A 10,828-nucleotide genomic window follows, 5' to 3' on the forward strand; every position below is an offset into this window, starting at 1 on the left:
GATTGATGCTTGTTGGTGGCGGGGGATTATAAACTTTACCATTCTGTTTGGGAACCGCCTATAATGTGTGTAGCATGGAAGATATCGAGATCTCTTGGCTGTTATGTTGACAATGAAGTATGCCACTCAAAATATTATTTATCTCTGTTTCAAAACTCGAGCTCTGGCACCTCTGCAAATCCCTGCTTCCCTCTAAGCAGGGCCTATCTATTTACTTTTATGCTGAGTCATCATCCTCTTATTAAAAAGCACCAGTTGGAGAGCACCGCTGTCATTTGCATGCATTGCTATTAATTTATATTGAGTATGACTGTGACTGGATCTCTTTTACCATGAATTACAATGTCTAGTTAGTCCTTGATCTTCAGGGGTGCTCTACATTTATGTTTTGCGGTCTCAGAAAGGGCTAGCGTGATACCATCTTGTTATACCATGTTATGATTGTTTTGAGAAAGTGTTCTCGTCTGAGTTTTATTATTATTGCTCGCTAGTTGATTATGCTATTGATATGAGTAAACATGAGACCTAAATGTTATTGTGAATATGGTTAGTTCATAATCTTTGCTGAAAACTTGAATGCTGGCTTTACATATTTGCAACAACAAGATCAAACAGAGTTTGTAAAAGTTTTTATTTATCATTTTCAGTTTGTCAACTGAATTGCTTGAGGACAAGCAAAGGTTTAATCTTGAGGGAGTTGATACGTCTCCAACATATATACTTTTCCAAACACTTTTGCCCTTGTTTTGGACTCTAACTTGCATGATTTGAATGGAACTAACCCGGAATGATGCCGTTTTCAGCAGAATTGCCATGGTGTTATTTTTGTGCAGAAATAAAAGTTCTCGGAATGACCTGAAAATCCATGGAGACACGTTTTGGAATTAAAGAAAAATATTGGCGAAAGAATCATCATCAGGGGGCCCACACCCTGTCCATGAGGGTGCAGGGCGCGCCCCCTTGGGGCGCGACCCCCTACCTCGTGGGCCCCCTGGGACTCCACCGACCTCAACCCCGACTCCATATATTCACTTTCGGGGAGAAAAAATCAGAGAGAATGATTCATCGCGTTTTATGATACGTCTCCAATGTATCTATAATTTATGAAGTATTCATGCCATGTTTACAATAGTTTTACATGATTTTGGTATGATCTCATTAGAACTAACCCGGACTGACGCTGTTTTCAGCAAAACTACCGTGGTGTTGTTTTTGTGCAGAAATAAAAGTTCTCGGAATGCGATGAAAATCAACGGAGAATTTTTCTGGAAAATATAAAAAATAGTGGAACAAAAATCTACCAGAGGGGAGTCCCGTGGGCCCCACGAGGGTGGGGGCGCGCCCACCCCTGGGCGCGCCCCTGTGCCTCGTGGACTTCCCGTGGGGCCCCCTGACTTGTTCTCGACGCCATCCTCTCCTATAAATACAGAAACCTTCAGAAAATAACCTAGATCGGAAGTTCCGCCGCCGCAAGCCTCTGTAGCCACGAGAAATCAATCTAGGCCCTCTCTGGCACCCTGCCGGTGGGGGCCATCATCATCGGAGGCCATGGAGGAGGATCCCGGAGGGGCCATCATCGCCATGAAGGCCAATGACCAGAGGGAGAACCTCTCCCCATCCAGGGGGAGGCCATGGAGGAGGAAGCACAAGGGGGATAACCTCTCCTCCTCTCCCTCGGTGGCGCCGGAGTGCCATCGGGAGGGGAATCATCGCCGTGGTGATCGTCTTCATCAACATCACCATCATCATGACCATCCTCATCTATTTTATGTGGTCCACTCTCCCGCACCCCGCTGTAATCCCTACTTGAACATGGTGCTTTATGCCACATATTATGATCCAATGATGTGTTGCCATCCTATGATGTTTTGAGTAGACATCCTTTGTCTTTGGGTTGATTGATGATATAGATTGGTATGAGTTGTATGTTTTATTTTGGTGCTGTCCTATTGTGCCCTCCATGTCGCGCAAGCATGAGGGATTCCCGTTGTAGGGTGTTGCAATGCGTTCATGATTCGCTTATAGTGGGTTGCTTGAGTGACAGAAGCATAAACCCGAGTAAGGAGGTTGTGGCGTATGGGATAAAGGGGACTTGATGCTTTAATGCTATGGTTGGGTTTTACCTTAATGATCTTTAGTAGTTGCGGATGCTTTCTAGAGTTCCAATCATAAGTGCATATGATCCAAGAAGAGAAAGTATGTTAGCTTATGCCTCTCCCTCATATGAAATTGCAATGACGACTACCAGTCTTGTTAACAATTGCCTAGGACAATTCTGCACACTGATCCATCATTATTCCACACTCGCTATTTATAATATTTAGTAATATATTCTAACTTTATGATAACAACACCTACTTTTATGTTTTAGCTCTCCGATACCATGCAAAGTTATCCTCTTCATACCAACAACATAGTTTTACTTCTCATTTCTAGTTGGAAGCAAACGTTCGGTGTACATAGAGTCGTATCAGTGGCAGATAGGACTTGAGAGAATATTGATCTTACCTTTAGCTCCTTGTGGGTTCGACACTTCATACAGATGAAGTACAGACGGCGTGATGTAAGATGCTCTGGTGCTGTGGAGTTAGTCATTTTTGCGGGAGGGGGAGAGGAAATGGGGGTGTCGTGTGGTGGGGCGAACCGAAAGTTACCAAAGCAGCCCCGACCTATTATGTAGATGAGGGCGGTATTGTAACTGTTGTTCTCCGTGCACCAAGGACAAAAGGGGAATTTCACATGCTAAGGACTAGGTGGCGGAAATTTTAGAAGGAGGCGGGAGATCTTGCTGCCCGCGGGATCGTTCGTATCCAGTTTCAACAAATTTTGGACCATGCTAGCGGGAAGGTCATGCGAGACTGTGTACACGGGGCACGTGTCAGTAGTTAATAACTGGTGTGAAGTCCACCCCAAAAAAAAGACAATAACTTGGGATGATGCGCCGATAACTTGGACGTTCACACGGGCGCGGCCAATCGTACGGGTGTAGAGGCGCGTTAAAAAAAAGGGATCAAATGCCCAGCCTATGTATTTCTCGTGTAAATAGATAATTTAGTGCCATTGGTTATTTACTTTAAACATAATGCATTGACGTGTTAGTGTAGAGGCACACAAAAAGAAATGGATATTGTAGTCCCACAAAAGAAATGGATATTGTAGTCCGCTACTAAAAAGTGTTACCTCATATGATTACATAGCCTCCATTTCAAAAATTGCGTACCCGTTGAATTCATATATGAATATTACATATATTACTTCATAATAGAACCTTAAATCTAGACCCAGTCATGGACAACCCGGCCCGCCGGTGCGAACCCGAAGCCCGACATTCGGGCCGGGCTCGGGCTCCATTTTCTGACCCGAAGCCCGGCCTGAAAGCCCGAATATATATAAAAATATATTTTATTCAAAATATAGGTATAATAAATTAATATAATATCCCTAAAATGATTAATTTAATTAAAAAATGTCACTGTTCATGTACTTCGGGCCGGGCCGGGCTCGGGCTTGGGATTTTTTCTTAGGGCTTTGTCAAGCCCGGCCCGAACCCGACCTGGCCTGACGTTTGCCCGGGTTTACTTAAATCACCCAAGACTAATGAATTTGAATGCAATAGTAACAATGGTGCATGTACATGATAGCTACATTGGTTGTTTGAAGAAACATCACTATAACTTTGGCATGCACAATTGAAAAGGTTTATTTAGATAGAAAAAATGCCATATGTGAGTGTCCAATCTTTATAGCGTTGAATCAATATTGTACCTTTGGCCACGATACGAAGTAGATATTGATTTATGTTCAAGCGATGCACGTCCACGATCGCTAGATAGTGATACGTGAATGAATTGTGCAATCTCTCTCACACGCATACATATCTCATTTCCCCGTGGGCATTGGAATCACACACGCGCACTTCATGTATTTCTCTCCCTCCATCAAGGTTAGAATTCGTCTTTTTGCCCTATCCTACAAGTCTCTCGCACAAAAACACACACGCTCTCTCTGTCGAACACGCCCACCCCTTTAATTCCGCCCACCCACAGCCACTAATGTCTCAAAGTATAGTTATGTCTCTCACACATATGCCTAAGGTTAACTCGAGTTCTGGAACCATATGAATACATACAATGGGATTCCAGCAGAGCACCTTTTGTTTTGATATTTCGCTCTCTCTCTCTCTCTCTCTCTCTCTCTCTCTCACACACACACACACACACAGAGACACGCGCGCGCTTAGACATTGTTTCTCGCTTCATTTTTTCCAGCACTTGCATGCACACCGTTTGTTTATCTCTGTGATGCTTTAAGTATGCCTCACACACATGCTATCTACCTATCCCTTAATATAGATATGTGTCACACAAACTCCTTCTCCCTACTAGCAAGATACCCATGCGTTGCACGGAACATCAAGATGCATTTGTATGAGTAGTTTATATTGTGGGAGAAAAGGATGAACGAGGGAATGCCTTATTTGAAGATGTGGAGAGGGGTGTGGGTATCTTTTTGCAAAATTGCCATAGTTTCCTTCCTATCCGTCGGATATAAATTGGATGTCCTATATTGCAGGATGGCAGGAACACCATCATCACCAACTCTGTTTTTTTATAATAGTAGAGATATGTAAGTGTCACTGCCCCCCTCCCCCCACACCCACACAGACACACACTTCCCGACACCGAAGGAGTAGGGTGACACCTCGATCTTGATACTAATCTATCGACTGGCTTCTCTCTCAAACACACACACACACACTACCCGACACCGAAGGAGTAGGGTGGCACCTCGATCTTGATAGTAATCTATCTACTCCTCTTTCAAAGACACACACATACACACACATTCACTAGTTGTGCCTCTGTGCCTACCGCGCACACTCTCGATACGTCTTTCTCTCCCTCCCCCTCCCCCCAACCCCAACAATGACAGCAGAAGGGTGACAACTCGATCTGATCTTAATCTATCAATTGGTTTGTCTCTCAAACATTGTTTCTCTGTGCCTCGCTCATACACACTCGATACGTCTTTTTCTTCGTAGCCCCCTCGATATGTAGACTTCTCGCGCGCGCACAACTGTAGTGACGATGACGCTGAACCCAGTGTGCCTTGTTTTTACTGGCCTCATGTGATAGTTTTCACCCTGTTTTCTGTTAATTAACAAGGCAACCTTTTCTTTGTTACTACTAGTGAATCTGAAATCATTCGGGGAAGACATAAAATATATCACTTCAACCCAATTATCGCAATAACTATTTTAAAAGAAACTAGCTAGATGCCCGTGCGTTGCACGAAACATCAAGATGCATTTGTATGAGTAGTTTATCATGTGAGAGACTAGCAAGATGCACATGCGTTGCACGAAACATCAAGATGCATTTCTATGAGTAGTTTATCTTGTGAGAGAAAAGGATGAACGAGGGAAGGCATTATTTGCAATTGTCGAGAGGGGTGTGGGTATCTTTTTGAAAAATTGCCATAGTTTCCTTCCTATCCATCAGATATAAATCAGACGGCCTATATTGTAGGATGGCAGGCACACCATCAACACCAACTCTGTTTTTTATAAGAGTAGAGAAAAGTATGAGCGAGGGAAGGCCTTATTTGCAAACGTGGAGAGGGATGTGGGTATCTTTTTGCAAAATTGCCATAGTTTCCTTCCTATCCGTTAGATATAAACCTGACGGCCTATATTGCAGGATGGCACGCACACCATCATCACCAACTCTGTTTTCTACTCCCTCCGTTCCTAAATATTTGTCTTTTTTAGAGATTTCAACAAATGACTACGTACGGAGCAAAATGAGTGAATCTACACTCTAAAATACTCCCTCCGTCCGGAAATACTTTTCATCAAAATGAATAAAAGGGGATGTATCTAGATGTATTTTAGTTCTAGATACATCTCTTTTTATCCATTTTGATGACAAGTATTTTCGGATGGAGGGAGTATGTCTACATACACATCCGTATGTGGTAGTCCATTTGAAATCTAAAAAAGATAAATATTTAGGAACGGATGGAGTATAGTATAAGAGTAGACATGGAGATATATCTCTAGCATGGTCTACAACAAAATTGTGCTGGACTGGTTAGCGCCGGATGCTCACAACGCGATGACCTGAGTTCGAATTCTGTCTTTAACTTTAGATTTTTATATTATATATTACTTATTTAATATATACTTATTTCGATACCGTACTGACAGTGGAATCCACAGAGTACTTAGAATACAAGATTAAGGATGGACTTGTTTCTTTTTAATTTTCTGTACGAAGCTGTAGCCACCCTGCAAGTCACGTGCATACTGTACATGCAATTAACTTTTTATAGAGGGAGAATCATACACGCAATTAATTCAAATGGATTGGATGTGACTCTATTATTTCCAGCATAAGAGCATCTCCAACGGCAGCCGGCAAATTTCCTCCCGCTTCCTTCTGTGGAGGACGACATCAAACGCCAGCGGCATACATTTTCACAACTCTAACTAACCACATGAAATTCATGCAAACACGGACTGTTTTCATATAAGCATGAAGGATTTCGTATAAAAAAGCCGGATCTTCATATAAACATGATGGATTTCATTACATTTACATGAACTAAGCGGTGCTAATCCGCTCTCTTGGTATAATTAATACTCCCTCCGCCCGGAAATACTTGTCCTAGAAATGGATGTACCTAGACTTATTTTAGTTATAGATACATCCAATTTATGCATTCTTAGAACAAAAATTTCTCGCCAGCCGGAGAGGGAGTACCTAATGTCGGGGAAACGACACCTATGGGATCACAGGAATCCCTACTACGGTTGGCAGGGTGCAGGGTTGTTAGAAGAGCAGGTTTAACAGGAAGCACACGGTTCGTTTACCCAGGTTTGGGCCGCAATGATGCGTAATACCCTAGTCCTGCTTTGGTGGATGTATTGAGTGTTCTTGTGTTCTTGAGCTAGCTGCAGGGTGCGACTTGCCCAAAAAAGCCGAATCCCTCTCATGGTCGCCTTGGGCCTCCTTTTATAGGAAAAAGGGGCTACCACAATGGCACACAGGAGGTGGAAAGATAAACTATGATGCGAGCTTATCGCCCATATTATAGGACAAGATGCATTTAATGCGTCGCTTAGGTGTCCCCTTGCTTTATCAGGGACAGGAACGGAGCCCATCCCGACCGTCGCCGACTCGCCTTGCTTCGACACACGCCCAGGCCAGTGGTGCATGTGGCGCCATGTAGGCAGGCAGGCAGCTGAGGTGGCGCGGTGGTAGGGTCTTCATGAAGATCTGCATGCCACTACACAGGTGCTTGCTGAGTTGGCGTAGAGGCCGCCTGTCACCACGCAGGTGCCTGCCCAGCTGGTTGAGCTAGCAGCTGCTTGGGGACGGCGGTGGAGTCTTGGTCGACGCGGGCCTGGCTGTGGCCCCGCTGATGTCCTTGGCAAGGGCCTTGTCGGGGGCCTGGCAAGGGTCTTGCCGTGGCGTTGTAGTCGTCCCCGGCAGGGTGCTTGCCGGGGGTCTTGTGGATCTCCTTGGCTAGGACCTCGCCAAGGGTCACTGTCTCCTGGCCTTCATCTGATCTTACACGTTTATGATCTTGACAGAGATCTGCATGCCACCAAGGAGGTGCCTCCCGAGCCTTTTCTTCAATGTGGTTGACTACATTGGAAGTTGTGGGCTCAAGGGTGGCGCACTCCGCTGGTGTGGGGCGAGCTGCCCCGGCAAGGCCCTTGCCGGGGCTGCCCCAGCAAGGGTCTTGCCAGGGGAACCCGCCTCGTCCCTCTGTTCTTTGGTGTTTTTGGTCTTGGCGTTGCCCTGTTTGTCTTGGGCTTCGGCTTCTCTCCGGCTTCCCTCCTTTGCCCTACTACCTGTGGCCATGGCGTGCGGCTCTGACTGTCCGTGCACAAGTAAAGGGGTCAAAAAGAGAGCCCCTACTTTTGTACACCGACAGGAGCCCCCGGGCCTGGGCCACACATAAGCGCAACATGTTTATGGGCCAGGCCCAGAACGGTGCGTGGGTAGGAGGGGCGGATTTTACCGCAGTAACTTTTCGTCCGCTGCGCTTCCCCACGACCGGCGTTGAATGCGCGACATGGGAGGACGTGTGTGACGTGGGGGTCATGCGCGGTGCGGCTTCCGCACGCATGTGTCATGTCGCAGTTAATGGGAAAGGACGCGGCCCACACCTTCCCCGTAAAAAGGAATAACCGCGGCGTGTTGCTCACTTTATCCCCTTTCCTGCATCTTCTTCAATCTCAGAGCCGCCGCCCCCTTTCTTCCTTCTTCTCGAGCCCTCGCCTTTACTCACCGCAGCTGCATCTCTACCGTCTTCTGTCCTTCGCTCCTCTCAGCTGCCATGGTGCCCAAATCCACCAAGAGCAAGGGAGTGGCTAAGGACGCTGGGGCGACGGAGCCGCCAGAGAGTGCGTTGGCAGTGCAGCGGATGCAACTCGCTTACTTCCCCTTGACAGTTGATGTGTTCGAGCTTCGGGAGGCCTTCAAACCACTATGGGGGGTGAAGAGGGGGGAGAGACGACGGGGTATCCAGCCACGCGCGTCATCCCTGCCAATTGCACCGAGGCCGCCCCAAATCGGTACCCTTTCTTTGTCGACTACTTTTCCTGCGGGCTGTGCCCTCCCTTCTCCGATTTCTTCAACGACATCATGCACACCTACGGCTTCCACCTTTTGGATTTTACTCCAAATGCCGTGGCGTGTATGGCTCTTTTCATGCACCTTTGCGAGGGTTTCGCCGGGGTGCATCCCAACACGGCTCTCTTTCACCACTACTTCTCCCCTCGGATTCAACCAAGGGGCGCCATTTCCGGTTGTGTCGCCTGGATCCCCCGGGCCAAGGGGCATACCCGAAAGGTGCCATGAAGGAGAGGTGTCGGTGTACAAAAAGAGGGGTACACTTTTTGTACCCCTATAACTGTGCACGGGCAGTCTGAGCCACGGGCACCACCACACCAAGCACGGCAAGGGAGGTGAGCCAGGGTAAGACCGAAGCCCAAAAGAACTGGAGCAATGCCAAGGCCAAGACCACGAAGAGCAAAGAGGACGAAGCGGACTCCCCCGGCAAGATCCTTGCCGGGAGGCAGTTTTAGCAACCCCGGCAAGACCCCTGCCACGACAATTCGCCCCACGCCTCCGAAGCGAGTCACCCTTGAGTCCACTGCCCCCATGGCGCAAGGATTCGGGAGACATCCCCGTGGTGGCATGCAGATCTTTGTGAAGATATTCAGGGACAGATACACACTAAGAAAATGACAACCCTTGGCAGGATCCCAGCCAAGGAGGACCACAAGGCCCCCGGCAAGCGCCTGGCCGGGGATGACAGCAGGCACCTCGGCAAGACCCTTGCCGGGGCCCCGGTAAGGCCCTTGCCGAGAACACCCGCAGGGCCACCATCAGGCCCACGCCGATTAAACCTCCACCGTCGTGCGCATGCAGCTGCCGACCCAACCAGCTGGGCAGGCACCTGCGTGGCGGCATGTGGATCTTCATGGAGACCCACCACTACGCCACCTCAGCTGCCTGCCTACCTACATGGCGTCTCAGGCATCGCTGGCCAGGGCGCGCGTCGACACACGAAGGAGCGGCGACGGACAAGACATGCCTCTCCCCCGTCCCCGATAAAGCAAGGACACCTAAGCAAGACACATTAAAGGCGCCTTGTCATGTAACGCAGGAGATAACCTCGCATCACTGTACCCTTTCCACCTCTTGTGTGCCACTGTGGTGACCCCTTTTTCTATAAAAGGAGGCCCGAGGTGACCAGGAGAAGGATTCGGCTTTTTGGAGCTCCTCACGCCCCATAGCTAGCTCAAGAACACAGCTATACAATCCACCAAAGCAGGAGTAGGGTTTTACGCATCCTCGCGGCCCGAACCTGGATAAACAAACCGTGTGCTATCTGTTTGATCCGCTCTTCTCACGACCCCGCGCCCCGCTAACCGTAGTAGGGATTCTTGTGATCCCATAGGTGTCGTTCCCACCGACATCTTTGGCGCGCCAGGTAGGGGACGCAGTTGTGAGAATCAGCTTTAGCAGTTAGCCCGGTAGTCCTTCATCTTCGTGACCCTTGGAGAAAGAAGGAGGCTAGAAGATCGACACTCGAGCGATTGCAAACAGAAGCTAAGTTGCACTGAACCCTTATTTGTACTGCCCTTCTTATTTGAGGTTATCCCCCCCGGAGATGTTACGCCTTTGTATGAGAAACCTGCACGCCAGGGGGCTCTCCCACGATCGGCAACGCCCTTGCCCTGTTTCGAGTCTGCTCAACAGCTCAAGCGGCTGCGTCGAGAATGGCAGAGTAGCCTTCCGCGATCAACAACGCCCTCGATTCTGACTCGAGTCAAGCTTGACAGATCGAGCGACCGCGTTCAGAACGGAAAGGTGGCTCGTCCGGCAGCACGCGTACCCAGCAGGCCATGGGGATCCGTCCCCAAAACGCCGCTAGGGGCTTCCGCGCCGGCAAGCCTACCCAATCGACGTAGGGCGCACATACAAAGAAGAATTGAACGGGGGAATAACATGCATGAAAATTAAGAGTACTTCAAAGTTATATTACATCACATCATTGCTGCGGTTCTAACTAAAGATAAAATTTGTCTTGGTCGGGAACCCGCAGCGACGAAGAAGAATGGGATGCCTAATCCCGGCGCTGGCCTTCCACCCTCTTGATTTCATCGATGCAGTCGATGATGGGCTTAATGTGCTCCTTGAGCACCGTGAGGTCAGTACCATCCGGCAAGCTATTCATCGCGGCCGCGAAGTCAAGGTTGGGATTCCAGTACGCCATCTTGGTGAGGACCTTAGTCACGACTCTCCGG

Source organism: Triticum dicoccoides, chromosome 2A (genome assembly GCF_002162155.2).
Source record: "Triticum dicoccoides isolate Atlit2015 ecotype Zavitan chromosome 2A, WEW_v2.0, whole genome shotgun sequence".
Taxonomy (NCBI): domain Eukaryota; kingdom Viridiplantae; phylum Streptophyta; class Magnoliopsida; order Poales; family Poaceae; genus Triticum; species Triticum dicoccoides.